Consider the following 13,807-nt stretch of genomic DNA (forward strand, 5'->3'; position numbering starts at 1 on the left):
CTCTGTTCACATGAAAGTCATTCAAACAAATAACTGCTGCTGTTCTATTATTCACAAGCATTGAGTTAAACTGGTGTCTGGCCAATAGTGTGAAAATAGTTGTAGTCTTCAGTGTGCTGTCTCATATACAAAAAATGTACATATACCAAGTGAATTTATTTAAATGCATTGGTCTCCATTTTTAGTCATTGCTATCACTATTTCGTGACAGCCATTTGTCACAAATAATTTAGCAGATGTGTATGTGTTCTCTCAGCCCTAACTGTAAAGGACACATTAAGATCTTGGTAATAGCCTATGTGCCACAATTTTTGGGAACAAATCCATGCCTATGCCATATTATATTAAACAGTGTTCCATTAATAATGTTATATAATTAGTCACACCAACTCTCATAATAAGTTACTACAATTGTAACAGCAGAAATGGAGATAGAAAGGAGCCTTTCCTGACTTAAAAACATATTTTGGTTGCAGACAAAATGGTTAACTCCTAACTTGGACACCAGAATCATATATTTGTTCTTATAAACTGTCACATCTGGGAACAGTAAGCAAAGATGAACTGTTTCCTTAAAATACTGCCCTAATTTAGAAAATTTGAAATTGGGAAAATGAAATTTTTAGAAAAAAGTCCTACAAGAACTCTGTAAACTACCCATCCAGGGAAACTTTTAAAGATTTCAAAAATATTCATTTTCCACAAGTGGACAGAAAACAGAAACATTTTAAAACCTCTACCCAAACAAATAAAGAAATGAAATGGAGAATTGTCAATAAAAGTTACCAAGATTCTCATTCAGAGACATTCGAACTTGCTTCTTGCATGTGGGAGGTAAAATCCCTTAAAAGTTATTGTGAGGAAGTGCCTAACTTTCTTGAGTTTCTGAAGGTGAGGAACACTTCCTGACAGAAGTTCACCTGAAATAGTTATACATTCATTCAAAAAATTGACCACACTGCTCAGCAATTCCTAAACAAAAAAAGGCCTTGTTCAAGCTGAGCCTGAGTCCCTGAGCACAGTAGAAAAGCACTATTTACTGCTGAGATGCAAAAAAAGCATGTAAAATCTCAGTGACGTATCCTGATGAAGATGACAGTATTAACAAAGAAGAACACATTATATTATACATCATTGCCACCTTATTCTTCATAAAGTCCTAAAAAGATGTTAAAAAGTTACTAAGACTAGTTGGAAAAGGGAATCTGCAATAGTTAATAAGGATATTTGGGTCTATTTTCACTAATATTTATCTCCTTCCAGTGTTTTTCTTGCAGGAGAGTAAGGCATTAATGTAAACAAGTTAACCCTTCTATTCTACAGCAGCATTGATAGACCCAGAAAAAGGCAGATTTATGTTGGAGAGTGACAGCATATAGAGGCTAGCAATGTTCTCAAAGAATTGGTGAGCCAAATGAGAGAGAATGAGAAATGGATGGCAGCAAATTCCAGACTTGTATAATGTGTTTGTGCCACAGAGCTCACCAGTTATCCTTTCATTTCAAATCCAATATTGGTCTCCTCTAAATTTTCCCTGAAAATTTTTAGGCATAATGTACTGGGATTTATTAATACATTTATATATTCTGTGTAACTAAAAAATATTAATTCAGGAAATGTACAGAAATTTTTCAGAATTGTTATGTTTCCTATACTTGCTACAATGGAAGAACAGTATCCAGAGGGAGAGGTTAATCCTGAGATACCGGTGTATATCACCTGTTCAGCTAAACCAATATATTATATAAAGCTAAAAGTGAATAATTTTTTCTGTGAATAATTTTTCTTTTGATTTTTTTAAAGATTGCTCATAGGCAATTTGGCAACTCTTACTTGACTTCAGCAATATTTAACCATAGCAAGGCTACTCTGAAAGAGGAATTGGGGCAAAAGTAGCGGGATGTAAACCTCTATCCAATTTAGTTTTGGGACTACTTCTGTTTAAAGAAAACTAGTTCGTATTATTTGTTTCTTCTTCTCGGTCTTCTGGAAAAAGAAAAAAGTCTGAAGAAGCCCCAATAATGTTAAATTGCACTAGAAGGAGTCTGAACTGCCAGATAAGATACTGCATCATGGTGGTTGCTTCTTTAGTAAATAAAATAATGGTATTCATGTAGATTCATTTTCTGAAATGCATGCACTGTGGCACTATGAAGAAAAGGAGAAGCCCGGCTGACAACTAGAGGTTCACGATATCTCTCTACTCTCTCAGATGTTCTTTCTCTAATGCCCGCCCTAAGAAAGGATGTTCTTTTATTCCTGTCTTCACTTGTAGATGTTCAATATTTAGTGACAATATAATGAACATCATATATTACTGACTAGCAGCCACGTATGGTGCTGGAGAGCTCGGCTGAGGTTTGTCCCCTGAGGACTTTGAGTGACCACTCTGCTAGCACTAACAAATGGTGGCATATTTTTGTGATTGGGATTTCAGTCCTTGTGGGGCTGATCTAAGAACAGCAAACTCATTTTTAACAAGGGACGTAAGTTACATTGTAATTCAGTCCTCCAGAAAACGAAATACCAGAACATTAAATTGCACCAGATTTTAGTCTATAAGGTGGGTTCTCGGTGACTGACTTGTGATCAAAATCTAATTAGTCTGTTTAGTGAGCCTAGCATGTTCCATTGTGTTTGCTGAATTATGAAATTATATCTCAGAAATTCTGCACTCCTGTAGTATGCCTTATGAACACAGTGCTGCTGTAGTTTGGGTAACCGTTCTCGCTAGACTTTGCTTAATAGACCTTATATTTTATGTTTTGAATGAACAACTCATACAGGGTTGAGCCAAGGGCTTAATCACTCTTAATACAATAAAGCAGCACTTTAAAATATTATTAACCTCATCTGTCTAGATTTGGAACTAATAGACCATTGTGTGTGTATTGTCTTTATCCCTGCCAGTTATGTACATATTTATTAATCCACTCTTCCAGAGGAAAAATTTCTAAAGGAAAACCAACAGTAACCTTCAAGTGAGCGGGCACAGGTTAGAAGGGCACTAATTAAATGTCAGACTTGACAGATTAAAATTATGAAATTTAAAATCACCATGGAGCTCTTTGTCATTGTCAAATTAGGAGTCAGTGTGATGAGGAGCATGGAAGTGAATGGTTTAATGGATTGAATGGGAATGTGGCTTAGCAGCAGCCTTTTCTTGAATTCAGATCAGCCTGTAGTTCAGATCAAAGGCTGCTAGTTCAATTTCACATTCAAAAAGAGTTGTAGCTTACCTGCATCAGTAATAGGTGTGTATATATGTATGTAGGCTTAAAGAAAAAATGGAAAAAGACCGAAGACGAATATGTTTCATGAAAAAAATATTTTGGAGATGATTTATGTGTTTAGATTAGGATAGCAACATCCTTGTTTCTATTATTTGGTTATGAGGTGTTTAATGAGATTTTAAAGTCAAAGTCTTCATGAACTGCTCATTATTTTCTTTAGAAAGGAACTTTTCTTCTTAGAAAAGTGAAAGATAGGGAGTGCTTGGTGCTGGATAGGTTATGTTAAAGGAAAGAAGACTAAACTCAAACGAGCAGGCCACATCCGGATAATACCTGTTCTAAAATACATTGGGGAAAATGCTGCTGACTTCAACAGCGTTTACATCAGTACACATGAATTATATTGAATAAAATGGAAAAGGAAATAAATAAAATGTCATGGATCAAAACTCTGTTTAGACGTAAGTCTGCTTTATGGGGAAATGCACTTAAATGGTTGATATTGTTAGAAGTTTCATTTGCACACATGTATATATGCACAGATATACTATGCTTAAATATTTATATATTTAAAAGTGTATGCAATGTCTTTAAGACATCAGTTGTAGAAAATCTAATGATCTGACTCCTGTAAATTAAATCAATAATGTATGAAATTAAAATATTTCCCTATCTTAGGTCATTGTTTCTATGTTCATAAAATTTGCAACACCCCTTGTCTCCTTTCTTAAACAAATCAGAAAACTATTACATTGCCATTCTGAAAAAACTTCCAATACAGGAACTCTTCATTCAAACATAGTTTTGAATTATATAGGAGATACTGCACAACAGCAACCGAAATCAATAGAATTGGTTTTTAAATAGGATTTGGTAGTTATTTAAACTAGTGGGAAGTCTTTTAAACCATTGGGAATCTTTCTATTGAATTCAAAAGATGTTGGATCAAAGCTGAGTTCTTTAATCAATATATCTAAATTTACATTACAAAAGGCATCAATAAAAATGTCAAGCCATTAATCGCATTCATAATGTTTGGGTTTTTTCTTGAGACAAGTGATATAATATGACAAAATTATGCCAGGTAACTCTTGTCCCATGTTCCAGCTTCATGCAGGCACTGTTTAAGACATCTGACAGAACTGGCATCTTCAATTCAAAATCTGATTCTTAGGAAGATGTCTTTATCATACTGCAAACCCCACAATCAAGGCATCTACCTTCTATATCAGTGTGCACATGCATTGAACAGGGAAACAAGACTGAATGTGAGTCTACAAAAACATTTCTGGGGAATTGGGCCTGGTACCTTCATGTGAGATGATTCAAATGCAATCCTAGTAGATCTCAGATAAATCACTAATCTGCCATGATCACTGACACCCCAGGCAGACACAGCAGTTCTTCAGCCATCACTCAGGCAAAATTTCCTTATTTAGCAAGCTTTATCCAGGTTTCTAGTCTTTCCTGATCATATTCAAAGAGATGAAAACAGCCACATCAAAAAAATTCAGTATTCTTAACAAAAAGAGGACTGTGAAACAGTTAGGATAAAAAAATTATTTCTGGAAAAAAAAAATAGAGACATCTACTAGTGCCATCAACAACAAAATGAGATGCCCTACATATTTCACCTACTGGAGTGATATTACTCCAAAGAAGATGTTTTGGAAATAATAGCATAATACCTCACCAAGCATTAAAGGACTAAAATTACTGTAGAAAAAAAACTGCATGTATTATTTCTTCCCAATCCTGAATTTATAGAATGTTTGGAGGAGGAAAAAGTCACTTAGGCATAGGCACTCAAGAGAACCTTTTCAAAGCAAGAGATAAACAACTTCTATAAAACCATATTCAAGTGATTTATCTCAGGAACAAGAAATTCCATGAGGATTTTATGTAAGTATTCCAGTCTCTTTAACCATCTGAGTTAACAGTTGAGTTAACATGTTAACAGTTTTTGCTAGAGATATCAAAGTTTGAATTTTTCTATAAAACATTAGTCACCATTGTCACTTTTTGGCATGGGAACGAGTATGGCATGAATGCAAGAACAAAGAAAGCATACAACTGAGAAGTCACTTAGTCCTGTCATGGGTTCTATTAACTGCTCAGTAAATTAGCAAGTACTTGTGTTTCCACATGAGCAAATAATCATTGTCAATATTGGCCATTAATTTTCCAGTAGCCACTGAATATCTTCCCTTTAAACTTCAATGAGAATTTCTTCTCTTGTAAGAAGTGGTTTCAAGTTTTGCAAAGAAAGCAGATACTTCCACATTTAAGTACATTTATATCCACATGAAGTTCATAAAAATACCAGTCATTCTAAAGAGGTTATGATGCCAAATAAGTGACATTTATTAAAGGCCTTTTCCTCATTTTTCTCTTTTATGAGCACTTCCTAAATTATTTAAAAAATGCCAGTGATTCCTCTCGAGTTCAAAACTTTCATTTGCCAGAGTCATACATTATTTATCCATTCCAAAATATCACAGTGACATACATTTCCAGCACATTATCTTATCAAGGGGTGCAAGCCACTTAGAAGACAAAACCTTTAGTGCTGCTGTGTGTTGGCCTTATTTTAAAGGGGGCTGATGAATCCCTCCTTGAGAAAAGCCCTCTGAATGGTGCAGCTACAGGTGAGCAGCCCCAACAGCAGCAGATCTGAGCAGGAAGCTCAGAGAAAATGCAGGTGGGCTCATTCAGCACAGGAGATATCCAGACAGTGACTGCTCATGTGGGACAGCCCAGTGAATTATCTCTTTTTCTGGAGCTCCCGCAGGAGGGACCCAGCCTTTAGATGGTCCTTTACTCGGACCCACAGCCAAGGAGGTGCAAGTTTTCACTTGGGGTCTGTGTCAGCACAGGTCAGGCTGCTGGGCTGGTCTGTGCAGCTCCACCCAGGTAGATCAGCCTAAAGCCACTCACCCTGTGTGCCATGTTCTGCAGCTGTTTCAAAAATATTGGCAATTCTCTGTAGCTTTAAACCTCCTTTATTTTTCAGGATTTTGTCCTGACTCTCCATATTCCCACATTGGAATCCATTTTCTTTGTTACCAGTTTTTGAGTTTAGGGGTCAAAGGATGAACACTGGTCTTGGTTTCTGGGTTTGTTTGGCCACTTGAGTTGCATGGACCGATCTCCCTGTATGCCCTTCATCTGTAATACTAGTTGATTTTACCCTGTTGGGCCAGGGAAGAAGCACATACCTGTGAAATTACTCCAGGTGGCTGAAGACATGGTTTTAACCCAACCAATGTCTTTTTGGTTATTAGAAGGAGAAAAGCACTACAGAAAGAAGCCCCCAATGTGCAAAAAAAAAAAAAATACACCAAATAAAGGTGGGGTTTTTCTTAGAGAAAATAGGTTGCAAAAGTACATATGGTCATCATTTGTGACTTACACGTAAGTTTCTTGTGGTGGATGGATAATGCAGAAAGATATAATTTAGTGACCAACACAGCTAACAGAGTCAGGATTCCTGCAGATTTGTGAAACAACTGATCAAGTAGTTGGCTATAAAGGGCAAAGGCTGACTGGAGCATTTCCTACATCTGGGATATTCACTTGCACAGAGTCTGGTGTCTAAGAAGAACTGAGTTTTTCTCTCAGTGGACTCTCTGGAAAGGTCTTTCTCCTGTATATAGCTATTTTATTCAAACTGTGAGGAAATTAGTATCTCTCAGATCTTCAGCTATCACTGAAATTGGCTAGAGCTTCCAAAGTTATTATGGAGACACACATATAAAGAAAGAGGGGCACACAGAGTAATTGCCTAATTGTTGCATGACAGAGACCAAACACCATAATCATGGCCCAGAATGGATAGAAGGTTTTCTTGCTAGTGGATAGAGGGTAAGATTCAAGGAATATGTTTGTCATGCAAAATTACCTTTTCCAGACATATTCGTGTGAGGCGCAGAACCAGCTGGGCTCCATGCCTTCAGCAGCCATATCAATAGAGCATAGCAGGGCACTTAGTCCTTTTGGCATGCAGCAAGTGCATGCTGCCAATTACATTTGGCAGCTGCCACTGGATTCAACCTTGATAAAGAATTACAGACAACCTGACTCAGGGAATTGCTGCTGGGACATAGTGACTTCTGCCTTTAGGTGATCTGAGCAAAGCAGGTACACAGTTTTCTTTCATGTTGGCTCACAAAGTGGGGGTGTTGGGGAAGATGAAACAGGAAAGCCTTATAAATATGATTGCCTGACAAAAGATTTTGGGAATATGAAAACTACAGGCAACATCGAAATGAAAGCCACTTTTGAAATACCAAGTCTTAGTTACTGAACAACTAGAAAACAATGGTATGGCCACTGAAGATAATCCCCTCTTGATGGAACAATACCCTCTGCTTGCAGGCAGGTCCAAGGGTCAGAGCAGGCCCTACTAGCTCAGCAGAAGGGGTCCAAAGAGTAGTTTTTAGAAGTTAAGATGTAACACTCTATGGTAATATAAGAACTCTTATAGGCTGTATGTAAATGCTATAGGATTTGTATCTTGTATTAGATTGGTTAGTGACAATTAGAATATTCAGTACAGAAGATGATTTATTGTATTGTAACCAGAACTTCAGCATTCCATTCCATTCCACTCCTCTCTTACTCTTCGCACACTCTTACACTCTCTCTCTCTCTCTCCTTACTTACTCGCTTACTCTCTTGCTCTCTTGGGCCTGCTCAGAGCTGCCAGCTGCAGCTCTGAGCAGTGCCCCTATACCCACGCCCTTTGCAATAAACCATTTGTCCCAAGATCTGCTTATAGAGATATCCCGACCGAACCCACACCCAGAACCTACAGTCTGGCGCCCATCGTGATTGCCGAACCCACACCCAGAACCTACAGGGGGACAAAGTTGCACTTGTGCAACATGCAGATCATGAGCTATTCAAGTACAATTCTCAGTTCTGGGTAATATTACACAACCAGCAGCAGGGTTGTGCTGGCACTGAGGCTGCTAGATACACTGACATTCAAGCTGTGAAAACAGGTGTGCCAGTGGGAGCAGTACAGCAAATTTACTTTGCACTGCAATAGAGCACTGGAAACCTGCAGGGAGAGTCTTTCTACCAGCGTCAGAGCTATCAGGGAGATCAGGAGGTAACTAGTAGCTGATCTAGTTTCTCTCAAGCTTGTGGAACTTTTTGAAGGAAAACTATAGGATCCTTTAAACGGTACTGTCACAGGTGGTAGTAGTCCCACAAAAGTCAGTGGCAGTAATTACATGAATGGGAGTCAATTATTTTAATTGAAAAGCTTAAAAAGTAGTGCTCACTCAAACACTACTCAAAAAGTGGTGGTCACTCATTTCAACCATCCTGAATATGGTTAGCCCTTCCAGCAAGTTGCTTGCTCTCCCTCACTCACTGTAGGCAAGGTCATTGAGACTAGCTTATAAATGCTACAACCGTCTATTGAAGCAAACACAACCTGCAGCAAAATGTGGATTGCCGCATGAATTCTTCCTCGGCAGAAGCCAGACACTGTTCTACAGAAAAGCAGTGGCAAGAGCTATACAAAGAGTAACATCCAGCATTGCTGGACCCAAAAGAGGATGCTTGCCCAAATGAAAACATAAGGCCAGAAGGAAACACCTGGGTCACCGAGTGTCCCTTGAGATCTCTGACAGTGCACTGTATATATGCATATATGCACAATCTCTTGCATATATGTATTGAGTTCCCCCTACTCCCAACAGAGACTTTTCCTGAAATTGAATGTTTCACAATAATGCGTGCAAGTGCTGAACAATCAGATACTAAAAATGTTCATTTAAGAGTCTATATTAAAGTATGATGATGAAGAGATCAAGTAAGATTTGTTATCATGATTTTTAAACTGTCATTCAGATGGTTTCTAATTTAGGACAAAAGTGATCAAATAGGAAATCATCCATAAATTTAAAATAATTACTCTCACTATGTTGCAAAAATCTAGCAGCAGATTGTTGTAAACCCTTAAAGATCAAAGAGGTAGAGATAAAACTACAAAAACAATCTGTAAATTTGTAATCATATATTCGTAAGGAGCCATTTATCACTACAGAAAAATAGACATTACTCACTAAAACAGGCAAATTAATCAGACAGCATTAATTCCAGTACTGTATCTGTTAATGCAGATTAATCTGTATAGCCACACTTCTGGTTATGGGGTACAGTATTTTTCCCTTTTTTAGAGGCCAAGTTGCTAGTTTCAATAAAGACTACATATTCAACCACAAACAGATACCACGCAAGTGTCAGTGAAGTGTGATAAATTTTCTTACATCAGAAAGGAAGTGGAGCTAGCTGAAATGTTTTCCAAAGTTTAAAAATACAAGATAGCATTTTCCAAGATGTACCAAATAAACTTGAAGCTTAGAACCTGATGAAAGTTAACTGGAATTCATGTGTCTGTCTCTTTTTGGCAGAAGGGAAAGTAAAACTGCAGAAATTAGTACCTTACCAGCATTTACATCAGAAACTTGAAATTCAATATTTTGAAAATCAAGAAAAAAATAAAAATAAATAAATCAATAATGCATGACATGTTTGTACAGTCCATTCGCTGTGTCTGATATCATACACCAAACACGAGAACCATTTTTTTTCAGCTATCATTCTCATAAGATATGAAATGATATGTCGTCTGCAAAATGAATTACAATTTCAGTCTGGATCCCAAGGCCCAAATGTGACAAAAAAAGCAAGTATCCAGACTTACTAGCAGACTTACTACAGCCTGGTGAATCATGCTATTTAAGTGGTGGTTGTAAGAAGTCATACATTACTTTTATCCATCCATTCATCTGTTCTGTGTATAAATAAAGCATGTAGTCTCTTTAAATAGATCTTTTTAGTCAACTGCTTTACAGAGGCCCTAAAAACAGTGATGAAAAAAAGGTATGTATGAGAACAAGACCATCTTTACTTATGTGGTCCCCTAACAACATTATAAAACACTGTAAAAATCCAGAAAGCGGTGTGAAATAATTTATTCTGGCTTTTTTAAGAGTGATGTGATGTTTGGACACTATTTTCAGTGACAGCAAGCCAGGACATTTTGTTACAGTGAGTCTGATCCCTGTAATTAATTACTGGGGTGTTTTCTAACTCCCTTGATCTAACTGTACAACTTTAAGGAGATAGAAATTCTGTGGCTTCATTAATAAGATACACAGACATACATGCTGTGGGATGCATCTCATCTGAGTTCCATCAATCTAGAAATCTACAACTTAGATGAATAGTACAAACTAGTCATCCAGGTTCCACTCTAATGAATGGGAAAAGCAGATCTTCTGAAGATGATGATTGTCACCTCTTTCAGAGAGGATGAATTTTTCCTGCCTCCAGCTACCACTTTTAGCTCTCATATACTAATGCAGCAATGCATGCAGGTAAGGAGAATGTTACCTCCTTGGGAAGCCATGATGGGCTGGTACAAGGTGACTTACCTTGGGCACAAGCAGCAGATGAGTGAGAAAGGAATGAGGGAGCATGAGCCCCAACCAGGTACTGCTCAGGGGAGCAAACTGGTCACCACACAGCAGAGAAGCATATTGGACACATGAAGAGGCATATGTCCATGCTCCAGGTGTTCCCAGGGTGCTCCTGGGGTAGATGTGAGCTTTACCTAAGTGAGGAGATGATCTGAAAACAGTAGTTGTACAGTTTCAAACTACAGATACTTAAATTTAGGTGTCCACTCACAGGTCACTGTATGTGAGCTCACTTTACAGCACAAAGGGATCTCTAGGCCTAGATTTAGTTGGCTGTACATAGGTAGGTAATTACTGTTGGCTGAACTCTCCTGGGCTGTCAAGACAGATGTAATAGATATAAGACAGGAATGTGTGATCCTTATCCACTTCTGGAAGAGCAGGTAGCGGTCAGCTGGGGTAAACTAGGACATCCCAGCTGCCACTAGATGCTTGTTTGTGGACATCTGAACCAAACGCTAAAGCTTCATTAGTTAAAATACACACTTAGGAATATGTTTCCCATGTAGACACCAATGTGTGAAGACACATCTTCAGCTGAGCTCTGAATCTCATTCTAAGGGCCCTGTGCAGATATCTCATACACCCTCAGGCACCTCAAGTACCCTGGGCATCCATGGGTGGGAAACTGAACAGAGCTTTCTGTGTCTGGTTGCAGAGGATTTTATCCCAGGCATATCGGCGAGATGTGAGGCACACCTCTGGAAAAGGTTATAAACAGCAGAGACTGCACTGGCATAGCAGTTCTGCTCGAGAAACTTGTGTCACCAGCACTTTGCAAAATGTAATTACATCATATCCATATGCTTTAGCAGAGAATCAGGGGACCACTACTGTGCTGTGAAGGACAGTCTTACATCTTTAATCGTTCTGAGATGTAGGCGTTGAGTGACCCGTCTTCTAATCAAGGATGCAGTGATACTGCATTTCACACATAAAACCTGAGTGCACAAATTCATTCAACTGGCTTTAATTTGAAATATGGACATTAGCAGTTGTACAGTTTGTGACAGACTGATCATTTTTATGATGTGTCTGTTGGTATGGCTAATACTTTATTGCTTCATCACCTACACTTAAATCTTCCTTGCCTTTGGATGCTGTGCATGTGCAATGTGTAATAAAGAAACTGAATTACCTCTCACCCCTGGAGAAGGTGATCCCTGCGAATCAGCACAGTGGCTATTGGCAGGCAGTACACATCATTTGCATTGTGGCTGCCTGCACCCTGCTTGACCTACATATGAATACTGCAATTCACCTAATCCCTATTGCTTCCCCAAACAACTCCAATATAAAAAAGTATGATAATTGCTGCTTCTACCTGTCACAGGCATAGCATCATACCATAGTACTCATGAGAGCTTGTGCAAAATGGTGATCAACTTGCAAGAAAATTAAAGAGTTAATAAAATCAGACACATGATTTTTCACTAGCTGAACATGTAAGAAATAAAGGAGAGATTTTCTTTTGGCAATAAATCAGCTCCCACCCTCCTTTTGTTTGTTATTACAGTCATGGTTCAAAGAGCTCTACAAAAACAAGGTCCCACTTTATTATAGGACAGTCAGGTTCAGAGCACAGCTTGCAATAAAGAAATTAGCAAACCAGAAGCTGCAATTCTGTAGAAACACTCAAAAACGAAGAGGATTTAAAGTGACAAGATCCAATTAAATTTAATTACCCAAGCTGTATTTTCATTTTAACTGACACTTTTTATTAAGGAGCCACATGCACTAAAGCTAGAAACCTGGGCCAAATTGCATCCCAGTAATACAGTTATCTTATGCAAAATTCTTAGTATCTAATTTTCTAAAATGAAATTAGAGACATGGGGTTTGTAAAAGGTTCTCTTTGTCTGATACTATAAGATGCTGTTTGCAATGTACCTACACTACTGTATATCTATGCTACAGTAACACCTGATGTACCTAATAAAACTTGTTATTGGGAAAGAGGTTTTGTACACCTTTATTATTTTTTAATATGGAATTATTCAGTATAAGTCAGGGATTTAACCATGTCAGTATAAATCGGGGATTAAACAGCAAGGTTAACTTCAAGTACAAAACTCTTGTAAACTGAAGCATAAAGTCTATGACTGACAAGAGAAAATTTTTTTTTTTTTTTTTTTAATTTTAGGCTTAAACAGACATATTAACCTGGACCAAATGATTATTTTACTGTCATCTTTTTTGTCCCCATGGCAGAAAAGAGCAAAGAAGGGCTGCAGAGAACAAACCACTGCAAGACACTTAGTTCTTTCCATGCTTCTGATTTTAAAAAATACATAGCAAAAATTTTGGAAAAAAATTGAAAAGAAGCTGATGAATCATTAAACTAAAAAGAAAACAAGAGAAGGATCTATCTGAGAAGGTCAAGCCAGTGGGAACAGTCTACCTTGAGGCCTTTAGCATGAGGCTTTAAGAAACACATGAGATTGCACAGTGATCTTTCCCTCCCAAGGGTTGAGAAGGATGTGCCAACCCTTTTGGTGGCTGTGAGTGGAAATATCACTGGTGTCAGCACCTCAGTTCTGGCACCATGCCCACTGGCAGCCCTTGCAGAGAGTAGCATTAACAGTCCCCCAGGAGCAGGGGGAAAAGTAGGAGCACACTGTCTCCGCTTCTTTGGCTGGCTCATCATTCCCCCATAGCATGGTTGCTCAGCCCCGCAGGAGACTGGCACTGCTGTGTTCCCTCCAGACATCCCACACAGCCACTCAGGCTGGTGGGGACACGCAGGGATGGCTTGAGTTCCTCTCATGCCAGCAGCAACCAGGGGCTGAAGGGCTGTTCAAAGGGGTCCATCACCAGGATCAACCCACAGGCTTCCTTTTGGAGAGGAGAGGAGAGGAGAGGAGAGGAGAGGAGAGGAGAGGAGAGGAGAGGAGAGGAGAGGAGAGGAGAGGAGAGGAGAGGAGAGGAGAGGAGAGGAGAGGAGAGGAGAGGAGAGGAGAGGAGAGGAGAGGAGAGGAGAGGAGAGGAGAGGAGAGGAGAGGAGAGGAGAGGAGAGGAGAGGAGAGGAGAGGAGAGGAGAGGAGAGGAGAGGAGAGGAGAGGAGAGGAGAGGAGA

This window comes from Corvus moneduloides, chromosome 2 (assembly GCF_009650955.1).
Source record: "Corvus moneduloides isolate bCorMon1 chromosome 2, bCorMon1.pri, whole genome shotgun sequence".
NCBI classification, from domain to species: domain Eukaryota; kingdom Metazoa; phylum Chordata; class Aves; order Passeriformes; family Corvidae; genus Corvus; species Corvus moneduloides.